At 44.3% G+C, this 15,163-nt stretch overlaps 1 protein-coding gene across 3 annotated transcripts in view; it reads left to right on the top strand.

Moving 5' to 3' along the window:
- The first annotated feature begins 2,516 nt into the window (after positions 1-2,516).
- Ston2 (stonin 2) overlaps positions 2,517-15,163 on the top strand; it is a 118,186-nt gene continuing 105,539 nt past the window's right edge. For all 3 annotated transcript variants that reach the window (XR_016537582.1, XM_090344655.1, XM_090344654.1), the window contains exon 1: positions 2,517-2,635. The gene's annotated coding sequence lies outside the window, so the exon portion shown is untranslated. The remainder of the gene's footprint in view (positions 2,636-15,163) is intronic.

The raw sequence follows: 15,163 nt of genomic DNA, 5'->3' as shown, positions 1-15,163 counted from the left end.
TGCTCTACCCCTTGATCCACACTTCCAGTCCTTTTTTGCTTTCAGTTCCTCTTCACATAAAATCTCCACTTTTATCTGGGCTGGCACACTGATACTTCTGCTCCTTCCCTCCTCTTTCTAAAGAGCCAAGATTACAGAGATGTTCCACAATGTCCCACAACAGGTTACATTATCAAGTAATGCACAGTCCTGCATTGAAAAAAAAAATCGTGCAACTAGATCACTAGAATGCTATTACTTTGTGCTTGGGAGAATTAGTGGAGGTCCTACAGAGGACAAGAGCGTTTTAGTTTGGTCTTGAGTGCTAAAAAAGAATCACCAAAGAAGGAACATGGTGTAGGAGGCAGATTTCTACATACAAGAGCTAGAACTATGTGGAAGTGGTTCCCGCTTACAAGAAGACTTCACGGTGCTTGTTGTGGAGTCCGGATTCATCTTTCTTTTACGATCTTTCCCTCATTTCCTGGGCTGCTTAATGGGTGCAACTAGGATGGAGCAGTTTGACACGTCATCTTGAGTCACTCTCATTCTCTGGGTGAAACAAGTTCTTCTTCCTTGGAGTGGATGCTTGAGCAAATCACACTCATAACTCTAGTTGCTCACATTTTTTCTTTTCTATAGCTGTTGCATTTTCTTTTTTTTTTTTTATAGCTGTTGCATTTTCTAAAATGAGTAACTAGAGTTAAGAGTCTTCTGATGGAACTGAAAGAACTCACATGCTCTCTACCTGGTTTATACCTTATGGCCACCCCACCTTTGGAATACAACAGCAATGCATTATTACTATAGACCAGGAAAAAATGAATCCAATTCCCTTCTAGGGACTCAAGCCCCTCAAATTACACCACTGACTCATAATAGGAGAGGAGCCAAGACTATTCAGTGTAGGTGAAACTGGTTCAATGTGGGGGTGGTTAAGTACTTGTTTCATATGAAATTTCTCACTCAAAGGTGAATAGGAAAGTGGAAGGAGGAAAAATGCCTGCAGAAATTATATATATATATATAATATGCTGCACTATTTACTTGTCTTATTGTCTATCAGGGAGCTTTTAAGGGTGACAGAAGAGAAGCTTCGTGGCAGCAGATTTGAAGCAGGTGGAAATGTAGAGAAGGCTAAAGCATTATGGGAGAAGAGATGGCAAATGGAAACTATTATAATTGCTGATACTTCCCCTCTGTTCTAGTTTGTGTCCCTCTGTATGTTGTGGACACTGTGGCACCCTCCAGGTGAAGATCTTCTCATACTCAGAACTGCTGTCACTTGTCCTTATGTATCCCAGTACACATGACCATCTCTCTCTGTCTCCCTGTCTGTTTATCTTTCTGCCTCTCTGTCTCTGTCTGTCTGTCTGTCTGTCTCCTGATACTGGGGATTTAACTCAGGACATCATTTGACTTTCTCACTCAGCCCAAGGCTAGTACTGTACCACCTGAGCCCGAGTCTCCACTTTGAGCATCTTGTTGGTGAACTAGAGGTAAGTGTCTCACAGATTTCTTTCCCAGGTTGGCTTTGCAGCTCAGTCCTCACATCTCAGGCCTCCTGAGTAGCTAGGATTACAGGCATGAGTCACCAGCGCCCGGCTTGTCTAGCTAGATTATTAAATTCTTATAAACGGAAGGTTGAGACCTCTTTTTCTCCCCACAACAACTAGCACAACAGCTGTTTGCTTATTTGTGTTTTCCATCGTGGGGCTTAAACTCAGGGCCTGGGCGCTGTCCCTGAGCCCCTTTTCTTGGGATAGCCCTCTACTAACTTTGGGCCACAGCCCTACTTGGTTAATTGGAGATGAGTCCCAAGGACTTTCCTGCCCGGGGTTGGCTTTGAACCGCGTTGCTCAGATCTCAGCCTCTTGAATAGCTAGGAGTATAGAAATGAGCCACCAGCGCCGGGCAGTAAGTAACACAACATTCTTAAATTACTCTGTTGAGGTGCTTAGGACCTTGGACACACGGTACAAGCAGGGTGGCAGAATCACAGAGCGTGTGCAGTGTTCAGTGTACATGATTTGGCGCCTAAGGTTTACCAGCTTCTGTCCTGAGCCCTATGCAGTTCTTAAGAGTTAAAAAGTAACAAATCCTACGTCAAAGGCCAGGAAAGCCACAACACCCACACCTTGGAAGTCCTTAACTAGCTCTCATGGGTTACTGGGGGGACACCAAGGTGACCCCTCATTCTCTGCCATTCCTGTTTAGCTGCGGCAACATTCTCCGGTCAGGGCCAGTGCAGACAGGGCGACCCCATCCGTGTCTGCCTGCGTAAAGCTGACCAGAGGCGGCATTGGGCTTTGGAGGTAGGGCGCGCAGAAGCTAGAAAACCAAACCCAGGAGGCGCCCCGCCCACCGCCCCGCCCAGCCACGCCCACCCTCCCCGCCCTGCCTCGTCGCTGTCCAATCAGGGTGCGTCTCGGGCGCGCGCCGCTGCCAATGAGGAGCGGAGGGAGCAGCTCCGGGAGCCGGCGGGCGCTGAGCGAGCCACGGAGTCGGGAGCGGACCGCAGCGCGTTGCGGCCCTTGAAGGAGCGAGGCGAGGGCAGCGCCAGCGCGGCGAGCTGGGATTACCGAGCCGGACCAACCGGTGGTTCCCCTGAGGACCTGCCGCCCGGTGTTCCGCGACGGTACAGAGTGCGCCGCAGGTATCGAAGCCCGCCCCTCGCGGCGTGGGGCCGAGCCCGCCGTGGGCGAGGGGCCCCTCAGGTGGAGTGCGGGGACCGGGGGAGGGGGGCCGGACCGCGGGGTCCTAGCGCCGTGGCGCGGCTGCGCGCATCCCCGGAGCGTTCGGCCGCGGCCTCCCTCTGGAGGCGCGAGCTTTCCCCTCCCAGCGCGCGCGCCCTGGAGTGGGAGGGGTGAGGCGCGGCTGCCCCAGGTGAGCTGAGGAGGCGGGGTGGGGGGAGAAGCACACCCATGACCCCTCACCTCTGCACCGCATTTAAAGATCAACCGGCGTCTTCCCCCCCCGGGGCCCAGCTCGTCCCCGACGCCGGCCTGAGTGGGAAGGCGACAACAGGTGTCCCTGGGGTCAGGGCCTCTCCTCCCCCCCCCCACCCAACCTCGTCCCTGCACGCTGAACCCCGGCCTTGGCCTTCTGCCTCATCTTCGGGGTGTCCTGAGACAGGGACCCTAAGCCTAGACGCTCAGGCGCGCTGCCCGCTGGACAGCGCCCAGAGGCCGCCGGGACCCAGGGCTTTTGGATGGAGTTTCCTGCGCCTGTTGCCAAGCAATTTGCTGGACACCGCCTCTCGCTGGGATGAAGAGTTGAAGATGGTGTGTGTGTGTGTGTGTGTGTGTGTGTGTGTGTGTGTGTGTGTGTGTGTGTGTGTGTGTGTGTGTGTGTGTGTGTGTGTGTGTGTGTGTGTGTGTGTGTGTGTGTGTGTGTGTGTGTGTGTGTGTGTGTGTGTGTTCCGCTCATTCTGAAAAGAGCTGCCTGAGGGCCGTGAGTGAATGATTAACTATGGTCTGTGAAGCTACTGGCTCCTGCCCCTCCTCCTTCCTCCCCCTCCCCCCTTCATCTTCTTCATCTCCTTCCTACACCCTGGGTCTTTAATCTGTAAAGTGGTGCTAACTTGACGCGTGTTGTTCTGAGGGTTATGTGAATCACTGTCCCCCAGACATCCAGCCTTGCCGTGAAGTAGTCTGTCAACGTTGGCTCCTATTATTTATTGTATGGAGCGGATGTTCATTTAGAGAGTAAATCAGACATGTCCAAACTGGCCCAACAGCCATTTGGAGCTCTGTGCTTGAAGGGGGAAAATGCTATTAATGTTGCTGATGGCATCCTTTAAAGGTAATAATATCCTTTAACGAAGGGAGAGGGAACCTCTCCATTGGAAGAATGATAAATACGTGGATTCCAACTCCTAACCAAAGCTTTGTAACCCTCACATGAAAAGCATATTGTGGTACTTTACTGAATATGAATTTTTCTTTTACTATGATTGAGCCAGGGTATATTTTTAGGTTTGCATACTTTCTGCTCTTCATCTAAACAAGTAAAGTTAAAAAGGAAGAAATGAAGAAGAGAGTGAGATGGGGAAAAAATCCCAAATCTCAACCACAGAACAAAATACTAGCAGCTCATAGAAACCTAAAACTGTGTTTGCTACTCTCAGGCAGTTAACACCATGTCTGATTTGGGTAGTCCAGTTAAGTCTTTTGCTGCAGTATCATTTGTCTTTCCTTGTTTAATCTGAAGAATCAAATAAGCATTTGACTTCACTTAATTTTTGTTGTTGTTGTTGTTGTTGTTGTTGTTGGTTGTGGGGATTGAACTCAGGGCCTAAGAGCTGCCCCTGAGCTCTTTCATTCAAGGCTAGCACTCTTATTACTTTGAGCCACAGCACCATTTCTAGTTTCATGGTGGTTAATTTGGAGGTAAGAGTCTCACAGACATTCCTGCCCTGGCTGGCTTCAAACTACAATCCTTAGGTCTCAGCCTGCTGAGTAGCTAGGATTTCAGATGTGAGCCACTGGTGCAACACCTAAAATTTCAACATGTGGCAGACTTGGTTCTATTTCTGAATCTTCTGCTCCTTATTTATTTACTCTGTAAACAAAAAGGGTTTTTTAGAGCACTATCAGTGGGAATGTTCTTCCCTTATGCTACCTTACTTCTACAGCCAGATCTGGGGACAGGACAGGCAGACTCCTCTAGTTTTCCTAGAGTTTTTAGGCATTTTAGAGTAAATATACCTATTTAGAAAAAGTGACAATCTTTCCAGAGGCTCAGAAGCACACTCCCAGTTGCCAAATTTGTGTGGTGGTCCTTTCAGTTGGTGAAGAAGAGGAGAATCTGAAGGAAGGACAGAGATGTGTGGCACAGGACAGATGGCTGAATTCAGAGCCAAACATAGTTCTAGATTATGTAGAGGAGGCCCTAAAGATGAGAATGATCATCAGTCAGTCCTGGGAAGGAAAGAGCCTTGATTGAGAGGTAACACTGGAGTTGAATGTAGGATGAGCAAGTCTATTGTGCAGCCAGAATGAGGTAGGATTGGAAAGAAGGGCAGGCAGAGGGAGAAGGCTTTCCACACAGAGAAGAATCATGACAAGTAGTATCATTGTTAGTCTAGGCTATCTACCTCTCATCTCAGTGTTTGACAGCAACATGGATTTTTTTTTTCTTCCCCACTGATGTTGCATGTCCTGGTAGTAATTTTTTTTGTAACTTAGCATCTCATCCATCTTTCCACCAGGCTTAAAACATATATAGTTTTTCTCTGGGACAGTGTCATTTATAGGAAAGAAATAAATTATGACAAAATCGGCTCGGAAGTAACAACTCCCCTCTCCCCCCCACCCCCATCCATTTTGTTTTTAAAAGAGTTTAATGAAGGTAACTCTTGACTAGGGCTGAGCTTGATGTCAGAGGTCTGAGGAAGTAAGTCTAAGCTTCCTGCAGATAGTGAATAGGTAGAAAAATACAGAGGAAACCAGGTCAGGGAAAGGACCAGAGGCAGATAACAGGTCCTGTTCCAAGGCTTGGAACTTTATCCTATGAGTTTAAAGTGAGTTTGACAGGGTCAGAGTTTCAGGCTGAGACACATCTATAGTAACAATGTGGAGAGAAAACTGAATGAAGTAGGTAAGGGGAAAGTCAGGAGATGATGAAGGTCTGAGCAAATGCATCGGCCTGTCTTTTTTTACATGAGTTGAAGTTCCATGAATAGAAAATTATTTGACAGTTGAGGGCCTTGTCTTTTTGAGATGTTCTCTTCTAAAACACTTTAATCTTGAAGTTATCTTGTAATACCATCTAAAGCAGTGCTTTATATTACATTAAAAATTACCTTGATAGCATGAGAAAACCATTCCAGTCCCACTCTAGATTTTCTGAATAAGTTATTCTGGGTTGGGGCCTCAGAATGAGCCTTTGTTTCTTTCATTTTTTCTTCCTTTTTTTTTTTTTTTTTGATATGGGCCTTGAACTCTGGGCCTGGTTTCAGCTCAAGGCTAGCACTCTACCACTTGAGCCACAGCACCATTTCTGGTTTTCTGGTGATTAACTGGAGATAAAAGTCTCACAGACTTCAGTTCCCCAACTGGCTTTGCCTGATCCTCAGATCTCAGCCTCCTGAGTATCTAGGATTACAGGCTTGAGCCACCAGGTCCCGCCTGAGAACGAGCATTTCTACCCAGCTTGCAGATGATGTGGATGCTGCTGGGCCAGAGTGGTCAACCACTAACTAAAGGGAGAAATAAAAATAAAGAGAAAGGAAGATATAAATGAAAGTATCCCATAAAAGGTAGAAATAGGCTGGAAAGTTCTAGCATTTTCCATGGAGCAGTTTTGTGAAAGGCTAGTCATAAGCTGAGATCTGTAAGGCTTTATATTTAACTGCAGAAGCAATTCTCATAGTGAGAAAATGAGAAAAAGTTCAGATTCTGAAGAGCAACAAATATGTACATGTGCTCCTTCGTCTTCAGTAATTCTGCCCAGCCTGTCCATCCTGCCAATGAGTACACACTACTTAATCTGGTTCTAACTCTTTCATTCAGCCCTGTCCGTGTATTCAGCCCTGGTTCCTCATACATCTTGTCATTCCAGTCTTAATTTCTTCTGGAACTGAACTAGCCCACTGGGCAGACACTTGGCTGAGTTATAGCATAGTTAGACCAAGAAATTGCTTGCCTCACTTGAGGTCACCTTCATGAATAAAGATCTGTAATAAGTGGCCATACAAATTGAAGTCCACCCTCCCCTAGGATAAATAAGCTCCTGACAAGCTAGGATCAACCCTCAAATTGTTTGGCTTGTTCTAATAGGTGGAGCAAGTCACAACAATTCCCCCAGCTCTGACTCATCACTCCTGCAGTGACAGAGCTTCAAAAAAATGAACATTAAGGAGAAACATGATATAGGAAATAAAACACAGAAGAATTTCTTTTCTTTTTACTATATTTTTTTCTGAATCATAAACATGGGCAAAAGTACAAGGCAAACTATATAGGATCCAGATAATCAGTGGTACACCTGACCAACAAACAGCATCCAAATGTGTGAAATAATTTAAAAATTAACATTAAGCATTTATGTGTCTTTGGGAGGCTAAGAGGTAGAGGCACAGTAATGGAGGGACAAGCCGGACACTGGTGGCTCACACCTTGTAACCCTAGCTACCCTGGGCAGGAAAGTCCATGAGACTCCTATCTCCAACTAACCACCAGAATACCAGAAGTGGCGCTGTGGCTCAAAGTGGTAGAGCACTAGCTTTGAGATAAGGGACAGCATAGGCCCCATGTTCAAACCCTTCAACAGACAAAGAAAAAAAGGAAGAGGGTTGGGAGTTTAGCCTAGTGATAGAGTGCTTGCCTAGTGTGCATGAAGAACTGGCTTGATTCCTCGGTACCACATACACAGAAAAAGCCAGAAGTGGTGCTGTGGCTCAAGTGGTAGATCGCTAGCTAGGAAAGCTCAAGGACAGTGTTCAGGCCTCAAGTTCAAGCCCCAGGACTGGCAAAAGAAAAGAAAGGAAGAAAGATATTTGTCTAAACTCTCTGTTAGCTTGGTTGTTGTTGTGATGATGATGATGATGATGATGATGATGATGATGATGATGATGATGATTTTTGGTGCCAGTCCTGGTATTTGAACTCAAGGCCTGGGTGCTCTCCCTGAGCTGCTTTTTTTTAAATTAAAGAATTTATTAACATTGATTTTTTACATCATATTTCAAGTGCTGGCCTTCTTTTGCTCAAGGCCAGCACTTTACCACTTGAGTTTAGTGGACTTTTTTTTCTTTTTTAGTAGTTTAGTTGGCTTTTTTTTTTTTTTTTTTTTTTTTTGGAAATAGAAGTCTTACAGAGTTTCCTGCTCAGGCTGGCCTTGAACCATTGAGACTACTCAGTCTCTTGAGTAGCTAGGATTACAGACATGAGCCATCAATGCTGAGTTTGTAAATTAGTTTTATATAAAATAAGAACTATTTATCATGGTCAGCTCAAACCACAAAGTAAAGTGAAAAAAATTTGAATAGGCTTTGTTCTAAATGAGTCTTGACAGTGTAGGGCCTAGATGCTGTCCTTGAGCATTTTCTGCTCAAAGCTAGTGCTCTACCATTTTAAGGCAAAGTGCCATATCTGGTTTTCTGGTGGTTAATTGGAGATGAGTCTCATGAAATTTTCTTCCCAGACTAGCTTCAAACCACATACCTCAGATCTCAGCCTCCTGCGTAGCTAGGGTTATAGGCATGAGCCATCATTGCCCAGCCCAAGTGTGTTTTTAAATTGAAGAAATCTGTAAGATTTGGATACTTCAAAGAGCAGTTGAAAACGTTTGGAACTTAACCTTTGTCCAGGAGCTAGGATTCTGAAAAGCAAGCTATTTCCTGTCCTCCTGTAATCTTGGCTCTAGTAGTATTTACTGTCTCTTGGTCAGTTCTAAAAGGAACTTAGGCAGTTCACTCATTTCAGGTTTCTCAGAAAGGTAGGATTGAAAATTCTTAGTCCTTTAAAGTTCTCATTCATTGTGCATACCAGCTGGCCTCCTGCTGACCTTGACTTACCTGTGCTGGCCAGTGGCCTAACTGGCTAGCAAATAGTGGTATCGGTGTTGCTGGGATATTTAGTCCCAGTGTGAGATAGGAAACTGATTTGCTCAGAGAGACTTGGAACGTGGTTCATGTAAATGGCATACACTCCCTTCTGAATTCAAGACTGCCTGGGAGAAATTCAGAGCTTAGTGCACTGACACAACCTATGTTTTTAGTGAGTTCAAAACATTTACACAAAACTAATACTAGTGAAACAACAGTGAGACTAACAGAGTCAACCAGTCAAAGATGATACTGAGCACTGTGAATTCAGAGAACCATTCAGAGGTTGTACCAGGTTGGTGCCTAGCAATTGAACTGGACTGGGTATGGAAGTAGAATTTCACAGGTAGAAACACTGTTGAGAATGGGTCCTGAGTGAACTGTGGCTCTGTATGGTTGTAGTCTCATTTCAGGTTTACTGACTAGACTGTTGTGTCTGGAGTAGAAGAGTGAAGTTGGAAAGGACAAGGGAAATCTGAGCTAGATGACATTTTTTTTTCAGTCTTGGGGCTTGAACTCAGGGCCTGAGCACTGTCTTTGGGCTTTCTCAAGGCTAGAGCTCTCCACTTGAGCCACATAGCACCACTTATGGCTTTTTCTATATATGTGATACCAAGGAATCCAACCCATGTCTTCGTGCATTCTAGGCAAACACTCTACCACTAGGCCAAACTCTCAGCCCCTAGATGACTTAATTATTTATTTATTTATTTATTTTTTGCCAGTCCTGGGCTGTGAACTCTGCCTGAGCACTATCCTTGGGCTTTCTCAAGGCTTGAACTCCACCACTTGAGCCACAGCACCTCTTCCAACTTTTCCTATATATGTGGTACTGAGGAATTGAACCTGGCTGGGTCTTTGTGCATGCTAGGCAAGCACTCTACCACTAGTTCAAACTCCTGGCCTCCACTAGATGATTTCTCCTTCTCCTTCTCTTCCTCTTCTCCTTCTCCTGTCATGGGGCTTGAAGTCAGCCTGGCCATGAGCTCTTCAGTTCAAGTCTACAGCCCTACCTTTGAGCCAAACCGCACTTCCTGTTTTCTAGAGGTTAATTGGAGATAAGAGTCTCAGGGAGACTTTGTGCTCGGGCTGGCTTTGAACCTTGATCCTCAGATCTCAGCCTCCTGAGTAGCTAGGATTATAGGTGTGAGCCCTGCACCTGGCTTAGATGACTTCTTCAATTCTTCCTTTCTTGGTTGCCATCACACCCTCTAACCTGAATGTTCTTCCATGGGACAGCTTGTGTAATTTGTTCACAAATGCAGATTGTACTTTAGTACATGGTCGGGGGATTGACTTGACCTTCTTAACATGCTCATTTTATTAATAGGAAAGCACTTTGAGGCTAAGGATGTCAAACCTCTTTATAAATACAATCTAATCCTACCACAGACTCTGTCTTCTGGCAGGTGACCAGTCTTTCTGCACTTCTAAAATGACCTGAAAGGTCAAGTGACTTGTTTAAAGTCACATGAGACTCTTCTGGCACTCTTGCTTTCCCTATTTGGTGGTGTCTAGCTTCGGTTGCTTCACACAGGTTCCTTAGGATGGTGACATGAGGAACTTAGAACTCTGTCATCTAGTTAGGATGGGAGAAGGGACCATTTAAGATGGTGAGTCTGTGCATACCATCTGAGTGAAATGGCATTAAGTATTTTTTGTACAAAATGCCATGTAGCAAATCTGTCAATTGCTTTCAATCTGCCTGAACTTTGAAAATACCACATTCCTGCTACTTGACACAATCTCTCTATTGACAGCTTTTGGAAGGTAGCTACTTGCTTTTGTTATTTAATTTTATTCTTTTAGTGAGGTAATTTAAATGAAAACATATTTTATGTCACTATTTGCTCTAGGAACTGTGTATATTTGTCTATCTTTCTAGACTTTAGCTATAATTAAGTGAATAAAGTTAGGGTGACCCATAAAAAGTGGATTAGTTTATCCATGGTTTAAATGTTAACTACAGATTCCTTGTATATTTCTCTACTCTCTCTCTCTCTTTTTTTTTTTTTAATGGATCATGGGGCTTGAATTCTGGGCCTGGCTGCTGACCCTGAGCTCTTCAGTTCAAGTCTACCGTCCTACCCTGTAAGCCACAGCTCCATTTCCCCTTTTTCTAGTGATTAATTGGAGATAAAGAGTCTCATGGTCTTTAGTGCCCAGGCTGGCTTTGAACCCACGATCCTTAGATCTCAGCCTCCTGAGTAGCTAGGATAAAATGCATGAGCCGCTACATCCAGCTATTTCTCTACTCTTAACCAAACATAATTTTTCTCTTTTTTTTTTGTCAGTCATGGCACTTGAACTCTGAGCCTGGTGTTACCCCTGAGCTCTTTAGCTCAAGGTTACCACCTTACCCCTTGAGCCACAGCACCACTAAATTTTTATCTTTTACTCCTTGTCTCTCCATTTCTCTTTTAGTCAGACTTTCAACAGTTGAAGGGCATCAAAAGTTTGATTATTGAAATGACAAAATAGCTATCAGTAATGATCATTTATGAAGTTTTCTTCTGCACCACATTTTTCTGGCCTTACTTGCCTCTCTAGTCAGTAAGATCAAGAGTATCTCTTTTGCACATGAACCACAGTCTCAGCTTAAATAATTTTAATCTGTAAATTCTGGAAGCTCTTTGTCCCTATAGTGTCTGCAAACAAAGCAAAAGTGCTTTAAATAGTTAACCGGAGTTAGTTCATATCTGTTTTCCTAGCTACTGAGAAGGCTGAAATCTGAGTATGACTGTTAAAAGTCAGCCCAGGCTGATAAATCCAAGACACGCCTATTTCTAATTAACCAGCAAAAGGTACAAGTAGTTTGTTTAGAGTAGGTAGAATACCAGCCTTGAGTGTAAAAGCCAAGCAAGAATGAAGCCCTGAGTTCAAGCCAGAGTACTCAGAGAACAGTGTGCATACACATACACACCGGGTCAACAGTTGTTGACTCTCTAGCTCTTTGCACACCCTTGGAGACCCCACTGGGAAGAAATCTGCCCTTGGGTTTGCAGTTCATTCACACTGTCAACAAGGGAGTTGAAGCACACTTCCTTCTTCTTTTCCCTAGGTCCTCTTTCTCAGTATTTTTATTATGAAGAAACCTGTGAAAGCAGACTAGTTGACAGGGGAATCTGAGTGAACACAACATGTCTTTTCAGTCACTCACTCATCAACCTAATTGGCACAGGCATGTGGTGTTGCTAACTCCTCCAGCTGTGCCATCCATCATACTCCGGGCTCAGGAGCTCACACGCTCCACTGTTCGTTGGTTTTAAGTTCCCAATTCCTGAGCTGGCTTTGGGGATGTAGTTCCAAAGAGTCAGTTGTTTGCTGTTACATGTTAGCCTCTGGTTGGGTGACTTGTCTGTGTATCACTAGATAGAACTTGTTGAAATGGTTAAGTCTGGAACTAGACTATCCAAGTTTGAATTGTGAGACTTCTGTTAAGTTATTTAACCTCTCCTTGGCTGCTCTTATCTTCATAAAGGGGATAATCATAGAACCCGTTTCCTAAATTTGTTATGAGGATTACATGAGTGACTTAATTTGGTGAGTTATAAAGCACCTTTAGATCCATGTCTGAGATAAGAAGGATTACATAGGGTACATCGAATAGCACATAAAAGTAGAGTGATGGGTGAATATTTCCCTGTGTCGATTCAGCAGTGCCCATGGTAGATGAAGTCAGGAAAGGTATTCATGATGAGTTACATGCAAATGGAATTTTACAAGTACACTGAAGGCAGTACCCACTTTAAAGAATCATATATGGTATTTATAGGCTCCTTATTTGTGCAATGAAAAAGAAAAGGGAAAGATGTAGTTGACTTGATGCTTTGGGCTAGGAGCACAGAGCTGTAAGATCATGAGTGGGAAAGCCTCTAGAGTGTCATTACTTTTGGGGAGAGATGGCATTCTGTGCTGTGGGAAATGGAAGTGGATTCTTAGATGCTGATATGACAATGGTCATCACAAACATCAAGTAAGGATTCAGGCTGGAAATGTCTTCAGTGGGTCCCTAGGCATACTTAACACTCTTAGGAATTAGAGTAATCAAGGAAGTAAGCAATGTTTCAGCTCCGGTGAAAAAAGTCAAGATGGGCTGGGAGTTTGGCCTATGGTTAAAGTGCTTGCCTAGCATGCACGAAGACCTGGGTTCGATTCCTTAGTACTACATATATAGAAAAAAGCTGGAAGTGGTGCTGAGGCTCAAGTGGTAGAGTTCTAGCCTTGAGAAAGTCCAAGGACAGTGCTCAGGCCCTGAGCTCAAGCCCAGGACTGTCAAAAAAAAAATAGAAAAAAGTCAAGATGGATTTTCTTCTTCCTTCTTCTTTCTTCTTTTGTCTCCTCCTTCTCCTCCTTCTTTTCCTCCTCCTCCTCTTCCTCCTCTTCCTCTTCCATTTCCTCTTCTTCTTCCTTTTCTTTTTTGTCCTGGGGCTTGAACTCTGGGCCTAGACATGGTCCCTGAGCTCTTCAACTCAAGGCTACTGCCCTACCCCTTGAGCCACAGCACTACATCTTGTTTTTTGGTGATTAATTGGAGATAAGAGTCTCATGGACTTTTTAGTACCCGGGGTGGTTTTGAACTGTGATCCTCAGAGCTCAGCCTCCTGAGTACTCATGAGTTTCTAGGATTACAGGTGTGAGCCACCATGACCTGCTGGATCTACTCTTCTAGTTTGTTCTTTACTTCACTTTGCCAGTGTAGAATATGGATCTCTTGGATGTTGGTAGTTTGTATCTAGGCCCAGGAGTAGGGCAATAGACTTGAACTGAGGAGCTCTGGGAACAGCGCCCAGGCCAAGTTAAGCCCCATGACCCACAAAAAAAGAGAGAGAGGTCTGGCAGATAACTGCAGTACATTCTACATATAGACCAGTTACCTAGGGTTTCCACTGTAATTGCAATACCACCTGATCTGTGTGCATGGGAACTACTGCTATATGAGAATTGCACGTAAAGCTGAAACACAGTGAAAAAGGATCTGCCTGACAATGCCAGTGTTTCCACAGTGTGCACTTGTTCTAGCACAAGTATGAAGGATCTTCTTGACGCATGACGTGTGTGTGTGTGTGTGTGTGTGTGTGTGTGTGTGTATGTGCGTGAGATGGGGCTTGAATTCAGCCTGGACACTGTCCCTGAGCTCTTCAGCTCAAGGCTACCACCCTACCCTTGAGCCAACCCCACTTCCCATTTTCTAGAGGTTAATTGGAGATAAGAGTCTCAGGTCCTTTTGTGCCTGGGCTGGCTTTGAACTTTGATCCTCAGATCTTAGCCTCCTGATTACCTAGGATTACAGACGTGAGCCACTGTGCCCATGGATCTTCTTGTCTTTCAAGGGTCTAGTACATCTTTGCCACTGCTCTTCGTTAAAGTTTTATGCTTGGTTGTAACCTCTTAATTTCATTCAGTAAATAATATTATTCTGACTTTTTTTTTTGAGAGGTCTCATAAAGATAAATAAGAATGCAGAATGCCAATATTGTGGCCTAGTGGTACAGTGCTTACCTAGTATCCACCAAGCCCTGGGTTAATTCCTCAGTACCGCAGACACAGAAGAAGCTAGAAGTGGTGCTGGGAGTATTGTGGTAGAGTTCTAGCCTTGAGAAAGCCCAAGGAGAGTGCCCAGGCCCTGAGTACAAGCCATAGAACTGGCAGAGAGAGAGAGAGAGAGAGAGAGAGAGAGAGAGAGAGAGAGAGAGAGAGAGAGAGAGAGAGAGAGAGAGAGAGAGAGAGAAGAGAATGCAGAGATATGGAGAGCTGTGCTTTGAAGTCTTGTTATTCTATCTGCATGTATGGCTTATATGCTTTGAATTTGTGGCTTTTCTGTTTTGCAAATTCCTGTCAGTGAGATATCCACTAAATAAATACTACTGTTAGTTGTGGCAGGACTGACAGCATGAAATGGTGTGGTTTGTTTTTAAATCACTACTAGAGTTTCAGAACCTTTTCCAGATGGACGTGGGTGATGAGGACTAAAAAAAGAAACCACTAGTAACATTGGAGTGAAAAATTAAAAGGAAAAGAACTTCCAATGATTATATTTTTTTTTCTTTCTGGTTTTACAGATTGAGGAAGTAAAGAGAATAAGGCATAAATGGTAGGAAATTTCCATCAAGGTGAAAATAAAGGCGATAGAATAAATATTTTTTCATCACTAATGGGCAGGCTTAGGAAAGTCATCACAAGGTCAGAGGATGGAGTCCCATTTGTCTGTGATGACATTCTTTCCTGTCTCCTGAAGGAAGGCCTTACTCTAAACAATGCTTCGTCCCTGGAAAGTTGAAATGCTTGAAAATGGAGTGTTCTAATAAGTCATATCACTAAATTTTTTCAATTTAATTTTTTTCAAGTATGTACTAGTGCTGGGGCTTGAACTCAGGGCCTGGTTTCTGTCCCATATATTTTGTTTTCTTTGCTCAAGGCTAGGGCTGTACCATTTGAGTCACAGCTCCAATTACAGCTTTTTTGCCTGGCAGGCTGCACTGGCTTGGAATGGGATTCTCAGATCTCAGCTTCTTTTTATTTTTTTTGCCAGGCCTAGGCCTTGAGTTTAGGGCCTAAGTACTGTCTTTGGGCTTTCTCAAGGCTAAAACTCTGCCACTTGAGCCACAGCTCAAGTGACTTTTTTCTTGTATG

Source organism: Megascapheus bottae, chromosome 14, assembly GCF_031878675.1.
Source record: "Megascapheus bottae isolate mThoBot1 chromosome 14, mThoBot2.hap1, whole genome shotgun sequence".
NCBI classification, from domain to species: Eukaryota; Metazoa; Chordata; class Mammalia; order Rodentia; family Geomyidae; genus Megascapheus; species Megascapheus bottae.
This window is presented reverse-complemented; position numbering and strand designations above follow the sequence as displayed.